At 41.2% G+C, this 16,893-nt stretch overlaps 1 protein-coding gene across 1 annotated transcript in view; it reads left to right on the top strand.

Annotated features, from left to right (window-relative positions):
- The window catches only part of VEPH1 (ventricular zone expressed PH domain containing 1), a 662,929-nt gene that overhangs the window by 140,528 nt on the left and 505,508 nt on the right, over positions 1-16,893 (top strand). The window lies entirely within an intron of this gene.

Here is a 16,893-nt window from a genome sequence, read left to right as displayed (position 1 = left end):
ACATCAGCAGTGGCATGTTCCCAAACAGCACGTGACCACAGGCCAGTGATTGGCTGCAGTGGTGCATGTGACGATGGACGAGACGTCAAACTTCTGGTCCATAAAGGGACAAGATTCTTGGCACTGAAACGGAATGAATGCCAGTCAATAGAAAAATGGCTTATTTATTTATACTAATCACTTTCACTGCCATTATTAAAATAGCTTTTTTTTTAATAGTGTTTATTTATAGAAAGCATTTTAAAGTTTACAAAACTTCTCCAAATCCCAAGGGGATACAGAAACGAACACAGCCGGACAACAAGTCCAAAAACCAGTACTCATACAGGGATCCCTAGTCAGGAAATACATCAGAATAAGTCAATGGCATTATGTTGTCAAACAAATGAGCAGTCCCGTAATACATAATGGCATATTTACGAGTACAGGACCAGACAACCATTCACACACACACACACACTCATACATCCTGGAGTCCCAGAACCCTGCACATAAACTCAAGTAGTACCCTGCGCACTTAACCGCAATCCCCAAATCTGATTGAACCTATAAGAAGTCCCCCTCGCTGCAAAAGTGAGTTTGTACATCTGCAGGTCAGCGTTTATCAGTTGGATCCAAGAACCAAGGGTGGGGTTCTTTGGTGGTTTCCAATGCAAAAGGATTGTTTTCCTCCCATAGAACATAAGTAAACGGAGCAACTTCCTTCCATATTTGGTAGGATCTATTTCTGACACTAACCCTAATAGACACACTATAGGAGAGAGTATCCCCGGGAGCCCCAGCTTTGAGGAGATAAAGTCACAAATCTCACTCCAGAACCTCCGCACAACCAGACAAGTCCATACCATATGATGTAAAGACCCTCTCGGCTCTCCACACCTAGTACAAGAGGGGTCTGGGAGCCTACGCATATGATGCAGACGCATCGGAGTGAGATAAACCCTGTGCACCCACTTAAGTTGAATGAGCTGGTCACAAGCGCTTATTACCATGTTCTTCCAGACAGATCTCAGTTCCTCCAGGTGAGACGCCTCCAGATCCGGGATATCAACCCTCCAACGCTCGAAGGAGCGACAGAGCGGTGAATCCTGCATTTTCATAATTTCAACATAGAATGATGAAATAGGTTTATAAGGTTGTTTCACCCGGGCCACAGATTCAATGGGGCCACATTTCAAACACAAGGATGAGGATTTAAATTGGGCCTCACAGGCGTGCCTCAGCCGGAGGTACCGATAGAAACACGCAGGGCCGGTACAAGGCAGGGGCCGAAGGAGCGGGTGCCCTGGGCGCTACCATTTGCGGACAGGAGGGGGGCGCAGGTGAAGTGCCAGCCACGGCCCCCCCTACATCATGCTGTGCCCCCCCATGTGCCCCCCCAACTAAAATGACCCCCCCCCCCAAGTGAGCAGCCGCCGCCGGGCACAGGGAGATGAGCGCTTCCATTGCGCTCATCTCCATTGTAAACTGTCTGTGCCAGCGGAGGTGCAGGGGAGGGAGAGGCGTGTCCCTTCACTTTCCTCTGATAGGCTGCAGGCAGGCACCGAAGTGGAGGATAGGCCCCGCCCCCTAATTACTCTTGTTTACCTTTCTAAAGCTAAAGGACCTTTGATGATGTCATCACAGGTCCTGTAAGGGAACTGCACAGTGTAAAGTGTAGTTCCCAGGTTAGAACAGTGCATCTGCCAGGACCTGTGATGACATCATCTTCAACATCACAGGTCCTGCAGAATCTAGCAAAGGAACTGCACCAAAAATGGTGTAGTTCCTAGGTTTCAAAGGTACATCTGCCAGGACCTGTGATGACATCATCACAGGTCCTTCAACCCCTAACAGCAAGTATTAAAAGTTCACAAGCAGCTCTGTATTGATCCATACAGACTGGAATGGAGAGGTAAGAGGAGGTCCTCCACTTTTCATCATTTACCCCCCCCCCCCCCCCCTCCATGCCCTGTTTTTACTCATTGCTCACTCATGTATACTACTTCAGACAGTTACCACTACCTCATGTACCTCACAGTGACTATAATGCATAACTGACCACATATTTCTATAAACACTGCATCTACAGTATTATACCTTCTATGTGTCACATCAATACACTGCTCTGTATATATATATATATATATACACACACATACATGCACACACACTGCATATATTACACAGTATTATACATGCAATATGTACAGATATATAGTATATACCGCAGTGCACTGATATGTGAGGTATGAGGTATAATAGATGCTGTGTGTACAGATATCAGTACACTTCTGTATATACTATATATGTGAGGTACGAGGTATAATAGATGCAGTGTGTACAGATATATAGTATATACAGCAGTGTACTGATATGTGAGGTACGAGGTGTCAATACACTGCTGTATTTACTATATACCTGTACACACTGCATCTATTATACCTCGTACCTCACATATTACACTACTGTATATACTGTATACACTGCATATATTATACCCCGTACCTCACATATCAGTACACTGCTGTATATACTATATACCTGTACACACTGCATCTATTATACCCTGTACCTCACATATCAGAACACTAGGGAATATACTATATACCTGTACACACTGCATCTATTATACCGCGTACCTCACATAACTGTACACTGCTGTATATAATATACATCTGCATCTATTATACCTCTTTTGTGTGCCAGGGCTGTTTTGTAATCCCATTCCGGCCCTGATGGCATAAATTATAAAACGCAGCAGCAAGAATAGTTCATGGAACAAAGGGAGGGGCTATAAAAGGGGAATGGGGGCCCAATTTAGATTCCTGCTATGGGGCCCAGTGATTTTTATGTACGCCCCTGGCTGCAGGCACTAGGCCGGCAGCCTATCAGAGGCCGGCGCAATGACGTCATCGTGCCGCCTGAGCCTTACATTACAGCGTGGGACACAGGAAGAGGCTGCATCGCATCGCTGACACTTAGGTAAGTATAAGTGTTTTTTTTTTTGTTTTTTTTTACAATAGTGTTACTGGCACATTGGGGGGGCTTATTACAAAACTGGCACATGATGATGGGGGGGACTTTATACTGGCACATGATGATGGGGGGGAACTTTATAGTGTCTGTGACTTTCAAAGTCCCACAGTCCTTTGTTCTATTGCTTTAAGTATATTCTTGTTTTGAAACAACATTGATTCTTTCTTAAAAACGGGGGGCGCAGTTTGCCATCTTCGCCCTGGGCACCAAATGGCCTTGTCCCAGCCCTGGAAACACGTACAGGGCAAATTGTATTTACTGCGAAGGCTCTCAAATGAACAGAATACCCCATCCACATACAATTGAGTGAGGTATTTCACACCTCTCTGAGGCCAAAATTCATAGTCAGGTAAATGAAACAGTTCTTGCAGCTGCTTATTGCGCCAGAATAGTATGTACGGGGACCAAGTATCACCTCCCTCACTCTCAGTGTGCGTCACCACAAACTTCTTCCAAGCCATCACCACTGTAGCCATCGCCTCAGTGTATTGCAGAAATTGGTTGTCTGACAATTCCTTTAAGACAGGGGTGCTCAACCTGCGGCCCTCCAGCTGTTGCAAAAGTACAGCTCCCAGCATGCTCTAATAGCTGTAGGCTGTGCTGGCATGCTGAGAATTGTAGTTTTGCAACAGCTGGAGGGCCGCAGGTTGGGCATCCCTGCTTTAGGAGTATGGTCACACAGATTTTCCACATACATATTTGTCTCAGATTTTGCTGTGTCTTTGTTGTGGAATTTACACCCTACATTGCAAAAGGTAACATCTTCAGTAAAAATCCACATGGCAGGTCAACTTACTTGGTGGATTTTTTCCATGGTGTATAGATGAGATTTATTGAAATCTCATCCATTTTGTCAGTAAGGTAACACCCTGTGGATTTTCAGCAAGCGATTCCATTGCAGAAAATCCCCAGCATATTCACCATCTGTGAACATACCCTAACAGCTTCTATAGTAAGATCTTGTGCACATGAGACATAGGCTGTACAGCAGCACATGGACTAGACCCGGCTCAGGTAATAGTGGAATTAAGGAAAACACCTCTACCCATAAATGTTTATTTTCGGGTGTAACCACCAAGCATGGAAGAGGTGCCCATCCTTTCAAAAACCTCACGAGCATAAACTAGATATTTGGGCATACAATTTAACCAGCTTAACTGGTGAATGATGCCATCTCAGTTGTATTCTACATTTCTACCTGAATCCATTACTTTTCCAGTATGTTTTTTTATATTGTGTTTGCTTATGCCCCAGTATAACATGCCCTGTGCAGACTTGATCATGCTACGTACCCTTCAAGGATGACCAGGATAAGTAACGGTGGCCCAGATTTACTAACCTAAAGATGGCATAAGATTAGACAGGCTGTGTAAACCTGCCCCAGATTCATCACAGGGGTTTAGCCTGGATGATAAATCTGGTGCATGGATAGACCCTTTTGTCTGACTCTATACCAACTATTGGTTGGCTTACTTTCAGACAGATTTTTCCACCATAAATGAGGCACATTTTGGCACAAAATGGAGCGTCTTAGGCCCTGCCCCTGTCCAGCAAAACCTTACCTCTTTCCAATAAGTCCTGCCCCATGTCAAACATGTCGGAAAAAGTGTAGAAACCGTAGATGTGCCAATTTGCACCGCATTTTAGACAGATTTTTTTCGCTATGAATTTAATTCTGTAATATGTAAACTTGATCTCCTGCGCTATTAGTGAATTTGTCAGATTGTACTTCACATTATTTTTGTAATTTATAGTCTTAATTATACTTCTAAGCAGCTGTGCATTATCATCACCCCTATACTAATATTTACCATTAGTACCTGGAACCCCCTTTTGCTTCATTTGTAGTTCTTTAAAGGCTATGTACACCTTTGGGGGCAATGTTTTTTAAATTATTGCATTGTACTCATTTTGAGCTAAAAACATTTTTTCAGTTGGTCTTTATTAAAACTATGGAGCCATTTTTTCTGTACATAGCTGAGATGCTCTAGTAGCAGCCTCCAGATTTCATCTTTCACATCAGTTGGGGAGCTTTTGCTGTGCATGCTGGTTGCTGATGGCAAAGTGTTGTAAGCATGATTTTACACTTACCCTTTAAAGCTGGTGTTCCTTTCCATTTTGATTTGTTTAGAAATAAAGGTAGAGCTGGGTGAGGCCTCATGGCTCTTCCTATACTGGAGTTGTGAGATTGAGGTTAGTGGTATGTCTGCCTTTGTATGAGTAGGAGCTTTGCTCCTCTCTGGATGTGTCACCTGTCCGTGAGGGCCTCCATGTGGAACATACTGTCACGGTGGGGAGTGGGGGAAAAAACCCCACTGCACAAGGTCTCAGTTTTCTTATTTTTTGGTGAAAAAAATATATTTAGTGTTACATAGAAGTCAATTTTAGTTAGGTATTTTTAGTGTATATTTTTGCACGCACATAATATCTGTGTGTATGCATGCGTCCTGTACCTGCTGAGCGCTGATCAGAAACATCCATTTCTGACCGGTCTGCTCACTTAACTGTGCCAATTATTATTATTTTTTTCATGTAGTTAGTTATATCTGTATATTGTGAGGCAGTGACAGGCATTATATATGAAGGACCGTATGCATCTCTGAGAATGGTGCAAGAAACCTATTAAGGAGATACATATTGTGGTTTGCTGTGGTGCACCTGAGACGAGTCACCAAGGTACACATTTCACATGTCACACCCTAATAAAATAAAAATGGCCCGTCCATCTCAGCTAGTATACTCAGCTGAAGAGGCATACGCCATCCTTGTCTCCGATACTGAGTCTGCCAGTGAGGGAGAAGAGGATGCCTTTTTCCTTTACTCCTATACCCCTTCATCATCATCATCCGGAGAAGGCGCCCCAGGGTAGCAGCAGAGGCAGTCCCCCAGAGTGAACCCTTATGGACCCCACCCCCTGACGATTATCAGCCCCAAATTTAGGATTCATTGCTCAGAACTCTATGTCGCCATATGCTAGACTCCTAGGTTGGACCTCAGTAAATGCAGCAGAGATGATGAAGTTTTGGGGACTTGTGCTGCATATGGGCGTTGTTAAAAAGCCAAACGTTATACAATATTAGAGTTCGGACATTTTCTACCAAACTCCAATGTACAGAAAGACCATGACCCGGAAGAGATTTGAGTCGATTCAGAAATTCCGAACTCTCGCGCGATGTGAAGATCGAGTCACACGATCACACGCAAAATCACATGATACCAAAGGCAGTCCCGTGATACCATGATCGCAGGAGTGCCGATGGCACCAGACACACAAATGCGCATGCGCGGGCCCGACGCATCCGCATAGCAACATCATAATATAATAGATACAATAAATCTGCGTGAATTTATAATATATCACAATGACTGCAACAGTTGATAATTATACCAGAAAGAAAATAAGAACAATGTGACTAGGATTGATAATAATACATGATTGATAGTGAACAATATGTGATTTGAGTGAAAAGTGAAAGTGAGTGATGAGTTAAATACAAAAACAATGTGTGACTGACTAAGTGAAAATACATAATTATTGATACATGATTAATGATGATTAAATGTAAATAATAAACAAAATCAATTGCAGTCTTGTATGGTTATATATATAAAGTATACATAAATATCCAAATTTATCTACGTATATTGATTATACAAAGATAATGTATATAGAGGTACATGATTATACAAATTTATAAATCCACATGATTAAAATACCTGAAAAAACATAATTAAGGCTACTTTCACACTAGTGGCACAGATCTCCGCCAGGCTGTTCCGTCAGGTGAACAGCCTGTTGGATCTGTCCTGCCGCTTGTGACCGTGTGCCTCCGGACTGCCGCTCCGTCCCCATTGACTATAATGGGGGCGGCTGCGGAGTTCCGGCAAGGCACGGCAAGAGGCTGCCGGAATAAATGTCGGACATGTCGTAGTTTTATTCTGGCAGCCTCTCGCCATGCGCTGCCGTGCCTCGCCGGAAATGGGAACGGAGCGGCAGTCCGGAGGCACACGGTCACTAGCGGCAGGACGGATTCGGCAGGCTGTTCACCCGACGAAACAGCCTGCAGGAGGTCTGTGCCGCTAGAGTGAAAGTAGCCTAAGGTTCAAATATACATAACAATACTGTCACGACTGCTATCCCGGCAGCAGTCGTGTCGCACCAGACGGAGGGGAAGGGGGACCCTTATCTACGGATGGGAAATAGAATGGCCACCCCTGACTAACCCTAAGCTGGCACCTGTCTGCCCTGATACCCTAGACGGGGTGTGAACCCGTGCGGCGAGCAGGATGCCTAAACCCTCAGTCGCCCTAACAAGACTGGACTGGGGAAAGGCCGATGGGAGCGCTAGTCACCATCACTCACGTCTAGGAAGACAACAGGGGAAGACAGCAACAAACAAACAACAGCAGAGATAGACTTATCCAGTCACGAGCAGAGAAGGCGATCCCAAACACGACAGTCCACACCGGACAAGAGCTCCACAGCAACACCATCAAACGATCTCCTTCAAAGGTCAGAGTAGCACTGGAAGTAAGGACTATATCTGGCAATGACTGCAAGTGAAACTGAAACTAATATAGTATCTGGGAGTGGCAGACAGGACTCACCTGAGAAGGATGCCTACAACCCAGTCAGGACAAAAAGGTTCACAAGGCAAAACCTGGATGACATACCCTGAACCATGGAGCAAACTCACAAGCTATCGCGAGTAGCAAGTCGCTGCGACCTTCTCCTCCCAGACCTGTCTGGATCAGTCACAGTCGTGACAAATACATAATCATATAAGTACTGATGTTACTCTGATCTTAAAATTAAATAAATAATAAATAAATAACAACAACAAAATAATAAATATTATACACAAAGTTCCTAATATATTCAAATTCACAAAAATATATATATATAGAGACATCATAATGGTTGGGAATGTGCGCAAATGCCAAAAATGAGACTCAAAATGACCGACCACAATATAAAGTAAAAGAATGTGACCAAAAAGTGATACATGATAAAATAAATACTCGTACTAAATATATAAAAAACAATTACATGATAAAAACAAGGGATCAGAGAATGTTTATAAAAAAGACGAAAAGCCATGACACTCATTAAGACCATTTGGGCGCAGTGTATTCAACTTCCAAATCTACTTACATTCCAATTGGGTAAGTCTCCTTAAAATGCCCCCACCTCGCATATTTTTCAGTACACAATCTATAGCTCGAACCCTTAGGCCCGTTGGGTCACAACAATTATGGAGTTTAAAGTGTCTGGAGACCGGTTTCAGTTTCGACTCATCTCTTTCATCACGGGCAGATATAATATCACAAACATGCTCCCATTCTCTAATCTTCAACTCCCTTGTAGTAAGACCCACGTATACCTTTTGGCATGGACACGTTGTGTGATACACGACCGCTGTACTGGAGAATGTCGAACGGTGAGTACTTTGAAACGTCTTCTCGCCAGTAGCATCCGAAAATTCTGTGGCCCTTATCATGTTGGGACAGGCTATACACTTTCCACAGGATACAAACCTCCACTTTGGTTTCCCAATCCCAGGAAAAATCGGAGGAATCTGTTTCATATAGAAACTCTTCACCAAATGGTCCCTCAGATTTCTATATCATCTTGCCACCAAAGAAGGACCCGCAGTGGCATATCGTGCAACAACCGGATCTGTTAATAAGACCAAAATGTCTCCAGACAGGCTCTTATTTTATGCCATTTGGAGTAGTAGTTCATAATAAACCTTACTTTATCATCCTCTGATTTTTCTTTCCTAGAATAGAGCAGATTAAAACGGGTGCATGCTTTTGCCCTTTTGTATGCCGCCTTGATGGAACGTTGGCTGTATCCCCTATTAGTAAAGCGTTGTTTTAATATTTTCGCCCGTTCCTCAAATATATTATCAGTGGAACATATCCTGCGCGCCCTTAAAAACTGTCCAACTGGGATAGATCTGATCATCTGGGGGGTGAGATGAAGAGGCATGTAAGTATGAATTTACTGCAGTAGGTTTCCTGAAAATGTTAGTCACTATTGAACAATCAGCCCCCCTCCAAAGTTGTACATCCAAGAAGTCGATAACGTCCCTATCACACTTAAAAGTAAGTTTAATGTTCTTGGTGTTATCATTTAGTATTGCAAAAATGTCTGGAACTGTAAAAAATCACCCTTCCAGATCAGAAATACATCATCGATGTACCACGCCCAAAAAATGTTGCAGTCCATCAGAGGGTGTCGATCTGACTGAAACAAGTCCTTCTCCCACAGCCCCAGGAATGAATTAGCATAGTAGGGCGCACAAGGCGCCCCCATCGCTGTCCCCTGGAGCTGCAGGTAGATAGACCCATCAAAAATTAAAAAAATTATGTGTCAGAACAAACTCCAGTAAACTAATCAAAAATCTCTTTTTGCCTTCGTTCACATTTTCCCTTTATAAAAAATAATCAACTGTCTGGATCCCATCCTGATGTCTGATGCTAGTATATAGTGTTTCAGCGTTACATGTTACCAGCATCATGTCATCCTCCAAGTGAATCCCATCAATTTTATGCAAAAAGTCGGTGGTATGCTGAATGAAAGATGGTAAGTTCGCCACCATACCCTTAAGCTGTGAATCCAGGTAGCATCCAACCCTCTCGGTTAGATTTCCAATGCCAGAGATGTTGGGCCTACCTGGAGGGACCTTGTCATTTTTGTGAATCTTCAGTAGGAGATTTAGTGTTAGTACCGTAGGTTCTCTCACAATTAAGGGGTCATACAAGGATTTAAAAATCACACCCTCACACAAGGCTTTATCCAAAATATTCTGCATGCTTGCCTCAAATGAAGACAGTAGGTTAAATGTTAGTTTCTTCTAACAGTCTTTTTCCCTTAGTTGTCTATAGGCCTCCTTCTCATACATTGAGTGGGGCCACACAACGATGTTACCCTCCTTATCCGAGGGTTTAAAGACAACATCAGTTAATTTAGACAAATTTTTCAAACTCAGTTGTGATCTGGATAAATTATCCCTTGATATAGTCAACGGAATGGTGGTAAATTCCTTAGAGACCAGTTTCACGAGGACGAAGGTTCGCCGAAACGTGCGTCGGGGCTGGCGCCATCCTTGATTCTGTGTAATATATGTTTGACAATTTGGCATTAGGCACTTGCACATTATTGCTGTTTTATGTGGATATTATTTTAAATCACTGCCCTTGTGTCTTCCTCTTACATAATAGAAACCACCCAAAAATGACCCCATTCTAGAAACTACACCCCTCAAGGTATTCAAAACTGATTTTACAAACTTTGTTAACCCTTTAGGTGTTCCACAAGAATTAATGGAAAATAGAGATACAATTTCAAAATTTCACTTTTTTGGCAGATTCTCCATTTTAATTTTTTTTTTTCAGTTACAAAGCAAGGGTTAACAGCCAAACCAAACTCAATATTTATAGATCTGATTCTGTAGTTTACAGAAACACCCCATATGTGGTCGTAAACCGCTGTACGGGCACACGGCAGGGCGCAGAAGGAAAGGATTGCCATATGGTTTTTGGAAGGCAGGTTTTGCTGGACTGTTTTTTTTGGACACCATGTCCCATTTGAAGCCCCCTTAATGCACCCCTAGAGTAGAAACTCCATAAAAGTGACCCATCTAAGAAACTACACCCCTCAAGGTATTCAAAACTGATTTTACAAACTCTGTTAACCCTTTAGGTGTTCCACAAGAATTAATGGAAAATAGAGATACAATTTAAAAATTTCACTTTTTTAGGCAGATTTTCCATTTTGATCAAAAAATTTCAGTTACAAAGCAAGGGTTAACAGCCAAACCAAACTCAATATTTATAGCTCTGATTCTTTAGTTTACAGAAACACCCCATATGTGGTCGTAAACTGCTGTACGGGCACACGGCAGGGCGCAGAAGGAAAGGAATGCCATACGGTTTTTGGAAGGCAGGTTTTGCTGGACTGGTTTTTTTGACACCATGTCCCATTTGAAGCCCCCCTGATGCAACCCTAGAGTAGAAACTCCATAAAAGTGACCCCCATCTAAGAAACTACACCCCTCAAGGTGTTCAAAACTGATTTTACAAATGTCGTTAACCCTTTAGGTGTTCCACAAGAATTAATGGAATATAGAGATACAATTTCAAAATTTCACTTTTTTGGCAGATTTTCCATTTTAATATTTTTTCTACTTTTACAAAGCAAGGGTTAACAGCCAAACAAAACTCAATATTTATGGCCCTGATTCTGTAGTTTACAGAAACACCCCATATGTGGTCGTAAACTACTGTATGGGCACACGGCAGGGCGCAGAAGGAAAGGAATGCCATACGGTTTTTGGAAGGCAGATTTTGCTGGACTGTTTTTTTTGACACCATGTCCCATTTGAAGCCCCCCTGATGCAACCCTAGAGTAGAAACTCCATAAATATACCCCATCTAAGAAACTACACCCCTCATGGTATTCAAAACTGATTTTACAAACGTCGTTAACCCTTTAGGTGTTCCACAAGAGTTATTGGCAAATGGGGATGAAATTTCAGAATTTAAATTTTTTGTTAAATTTTCCATTTTAATCCAATTTTTCCAGTAACAACGCAAGGGTTAACAGCCAAACAAAACACAATATTTATTGCCCGGATTCTGTAGTTTACAGAAACACCTCATATGTGGTCGTAAACTACTGTACGGGCACATGGTAGGGCGCAGAAGGAAAGGAATGCCATATGGTTTTTGGAAGGCAGATTTTGCTGGACTGGTTTTTTTGACACCATGTCCCATTTGAAGCCCCCCTGATGCACCCCTAGAGTACAAATTCCAAAAAAGTGACCCCATTTTAGAAACTACGAGATAGGGTGGAAGTTTTGTTGGTACTAGTTTAGGGTACATATGATTTTTAGTTGCTCTATATTACACTTTTTGTGAGGCAAGATAACTAGAACTAGCTGTTTTGGCACCATTTTTTGTTATTTACAAAATTCATCTGACAAGTTAGATCATGTGGTATTTTTATAGACCAGGTTGTCACGGACGCGGCGATACCTAATATGTATACTTTTTTTTTTATTTATGTAAGTTTTACACAATGATTTCATTTTTGAAGCAAAAAAAAATCATGTTTTAGTGTTTCCACAGTCTGAGAGCCATAATTTATTTCAGTTTTTGGGCGATTACCTTGGGTAGGGTATGATTTTTGCGGGATGAGATGACGGTTTTATTGGCACTATTTTGGGGTGCTATTACACTTTTTGTGATGTAAGGTGACAAAAAATGGTTTATTTAGCACAGTTTTTATTTTACATTTTTTACGGTGTTCATCTGAGGGGTTAGGTCATGTAATATTTTTATAGAGCCGGTCGATACAGACGCGGCGATACCTAATATGTATACTTTTTTTTTATTTAGGTAAGTTTTACACAATGATTTCATTTTTGAAGCAAAAAAAAATCATGTTTTAGTGTTTCCATAGTCTGAGAGCCATAATTTGTTCAGTTTTTGGGCGATTACCTTGGGTAGGGTATAATTTTTGCGGGATGAGATGACAATTTTATTGGCACTATTTTGGGGTGCATATGACTTTTTGATCGCTTGCTATTACACTTTTTGTGATGTAAGGTGACAAAAAATTGTTTATTTAGCACAGTTTTTATTTTACATTTTTTACGGTGTTCATCTGAGGGGTTAGGTCATGTGATATTTTTATAGAGCCGTTCGATATGGACGCGGCGATACCTAATATGTATACTTTTTTTTATTTATATAAGTTTTACACAATAATATCATTTTTGAAACAAAAGAAAAAATCATATTTTAGTATCTCCATAGTCTGAGAGCCATGGAGTTTTTGGGCGATTATCTTAGTTATGGTCTAATTTTTTGCGGGATGAGATGACGGTTTGATTGGCACTATTTTGGGTTGCATATGACTTTTTGATCGCTTGCTATTACACTTTTTGTGATGTAAGGTGACAAAAAATGGTTTATTTTGCACAGTTTTTATTTTTTATTTTTTACAGTTTTCATCTGAGAGGTTAGGTCATGTGATATTTTTATAGAGCCGGTAGATACGAACGCGGCGATACCAAATATGTATCCTTTTTTATATTTATGTAAGTTTTACACAATAACAGCTTTTTTCAAACAAAAAAATAATGTGTTAGTGTCTCCATATTCTGAGCCATAGTTTTTTTTTTTTTTTGGGTGATTGACTCAGGTAGGGGCTCATTTTTTGCGGGATGAGGTGACTGTTAGATTGGTACTATTTTGGTGGGCAAATGCCTTTTTGATCGCTTGCTGTTGTACTTTTTGTGATGTAAGGTGACAAAAAAATTGTTTATTTAGCACAGTTTTTATTTTAATTTTTTTACGGTGTTCATCTGAGGGGTTAGATCTTGTGATATCTTTATAGAGCCGGTCGATACGGACGTGGCGATACCTAATATGTATACTTTTTTTTTTTTTCTCCTATTTTTTACCAATTTTTTATAACTTTATTTGGGGAAAATGACGTTTTTGTTTATTTTTACTTGAAACTTAAAATTTTTTGGGGGGAAAACTTTATTTTTTAAACTTTTTTTTTTCACTAAATTTTTTGTCCCACTTTGGGACTTGAACTTTTGGGGGTCTAATCCTTTACAATGCATTCCAATACTTCTGTATTGGAATGCATTGGCTGTATGAGTAATACTGTGTGTATTACTCATACAGCTTCCGGCCTGTGAGATCCACGGGGCTGGATCTCACAGGCTCGTCACCGGAAGGCAGCGCGATGCCTTCCTTAGACATCGCGCTGCCTTCCATGCCATCGGGTCCCCCCTACAGCCGCATGGGGACCCGATGGCACCGCCCACCGCCGCCGCAATAGGTAAAAGCCGCAAACCGCAGGTCTGAATTGCCGACATGGGGGGGTCACGGGACCCCCCGGGGCATTTAGCCGAGGTGCCTGCTCAATGATTTGAGCAGGCACCGGCTTCCGATCACCGCCCGCTGTGCGGCGGTGATCAGAGATACACAGGGCGTACAGGTACACCCTGTGTCCTTAAGTACCAGGACATAAGGGCGTACCTGTACGTCCTGTGTCCTGAAGAGGTTAAAAACACACTTTTTTGGTCCAAAAACATTATTTTCCTGATCTGCAAGTGTTAAATTCAAGTTTAATATACAAACCGGATTCCAAAAAAGTTGGGACACTAAACAAATTGTGAATAAAAACTGAATGCAATGATGTGGAGATGGCAAATGTCAATATTTTATTTGTAATAGAACGTAGATGACAGATCAAACGTTTAATCCGAGTAAATGTATCATTTTAAAGGAAAAATACGTTGATTCCAATTTTCACGGTGTCAGCAAATCCCAAAAAAGTTGGGACAGGTAGCAATAAGAGGCTGGAAAAAGTAAATTTGAGCATAACCATGAGCTGGAAGACCAATTAACACTAATTAGGTCAATTGGCAACATGATTGGGTATAAGAAGAGCTTCTCAGAGTGGCAGTGTCTCTCAGATGCCAAGATGGGTAAAGGATCACCAATTCCCACAATGTTGCGCAGAAAGATAGTGGAGCAATATCAGAAAGGTGTTACCCAGCGAAATATTGCAAAGACTTTGCATCTATCATCATCAACTGTGCATAACATCATCCGAAGATTCAGAGAATCTGGAACAATCTCTGTGCGTAAGGGTCAAGGCCGTAAAAACCATACTGGATGCCCGTGATCTCCGGGCCCTTAAACGACACTGCACCACAAACAGGAATGCTACTGTAAAGGAAATCACAGAATGGGCTCAGGAATACTTCCAGAAACCATTGTCAGTGAACACAATCCACCGTGCCATCCGCCGTTGCCAGCTGAAACTCTACAGTGCAAAGAAGAAGCCATTTCTAAGCAAGATCCACAAGCTCAGGCATTTTCACTGGGCCAGTGATCATTTAAAATGGAGTGTGGCAAAATGGAAGACTGTTCTGTGGTCAGACGAGTCACGATTCGAAGTTCTTTTTGGAAATCTGGGACGCCATGTCATCCGGACCAAAGAGGACAAGGACAACCCAAGTTGTTATCAACGCTCAGTTCAGAAGCCTGCATCTCTGATGGTATGGGGTTGCATGAGTGCGTGTGGCATGGGCAGCTTGCATGTCTGGAAAGGCACCATCAATGCAGAAAAATATATTCAGGTTCTAGAACAACATATGCTCCCATCCAGACGTCATCTCTTTCAGGGAAGACCCTGCATTTTTCAACAAGATAATGCCAGACCACATTCTGCATCAATCACAACATCATGGCTGCGTAGGAGAAGGATCCGGGTACTGAAATGGCCAGTCTGCAGTCCAGATCTTTCACCTATAGTGAACATTTGGTGCATCATAAAGAGGAAGGTGCAACAAAGAAGGCCCAAGACGATTGAACAGTTAGAGGCCTCTATTAGACAAGAATGGGAGAGCATTCCTATTTCTAAACTTGAGAAACTGGTCTCCTCGGTCCCCAGACGTCTGTTGAGTGTTGTAAGAAGAAGGGGAGATGCCACACAGTGGTGAAAATGGCCTTGTCCCAACTTTTTGGGGATTTGTTGACACCATGAAATTCTGATTCAACATATTTTCCCCTTAAAATGGTACATTTTCTCAGTTTAAACTTTTGTTCCGTGATTTATGTTCTATTCTGAATAAAATATTAGAAGTTGGCATCTCCACATCATTGCATTCAGTTTTTATTCACGATTTGTATACTGTCCCAACTTTTTTGGAATCCGGTTTGTATACAGCTTTCATATTCTGTTACCAAAAAAACACTTTTTTTCCAATCTACAACATCTGGATTAGTCAGTGTGCAATTTAAGCTAGAAATACACCCTTCATTTTCTGGGGTTTTAAAAACACACTTTTTTGTCAAAAAACATTATTTCCTGATCTGCAAGTGTTAAATTCAAGTTTAATATATACAGCTTTCATATTCTGTTGCCATAAAAACACTTTTTTGGCAATCTACAACATCTGGATTAGTCAGTGTGCAATTTAAGCTAGAAATACACCCTTCATTTTCTGGGGTTTTAAAAACACACTTTTTTGTAAAAAAAAAAAAAATGTATTTTCCTGATCTGCAAGTGTTAAATTCAAGTTTAACATATACAGCTTTCATATTCTGTTACCAAAAAAAACACTATTTTGGCAATCTACAACATCTGGATTAGTCAGTGTGCAATTTAAGCTAGAAATACACCCATCATTTTCTGGAGTTTTAAAAACACACTTTTTTGTCAAAAAACTGTATTTTCCTGATCTGCAAGTGTTAAATTCAAGTTTAATATATACAGCTTTCATATTCTGTTACCAAAAAAACACTTTTTTGGCAATCTACAACATCTGGATTAGTCAGTGTGCAATTTAAGCTAGAAATACATCCATCATTTTCTGGGGTTTTAAAAACACACTTTTTTGTCAAAAAAACTGTATTTTCCTGATCTGCAAGTGTTAAATTCAAGTTTAATATATATATAGCTTTCATATTCTGTTACCAAAAAAACACTTTTTTGGCAATCTACAACATCTGGATTAGGCCTCCTGCACACAACCATTTTTGCCCCCATTTACTGGCCGTTTTTTGCGTTCCGTATACGGAACCATTCATTCCGCAAAAAAAACGGAATGTACTCCGTATGAATTCCGTTTCCGTATTTCCGTTTTTCCGTTCCGTTTAAAGATAGAACATGTCCTATTATTGCCCGCAAATCACGTTCCGTGGCTCCATTCAAGTCAATGGGTCCGCAAAAAAACGTTCCGTTTTTTGCAGAACCATCTATTTAAAATGTTATGCCCAGCCCAATTGTATCTATGTAATTACTGTATACTGTATATGCCATACGGAAAAACAGAA

The sequence above is a fragment of the Bufo bufo genome, chromosome 4, assembly GCF_905171765.1.
Source record: "Bufo bufo chromosome 4, aBufBuf1.1, whole genome shotgun sequence".
NCBI classification, from domain to species: domain Eukaryota; kingdom Metazoa; phylum Chordata; class Amphibia; order Anura; family Bufonidae; genus Bufo; species Bufo bufo.
This window is presented reverse-complemented; position numbering and strand designations above follow the sequence as displayed.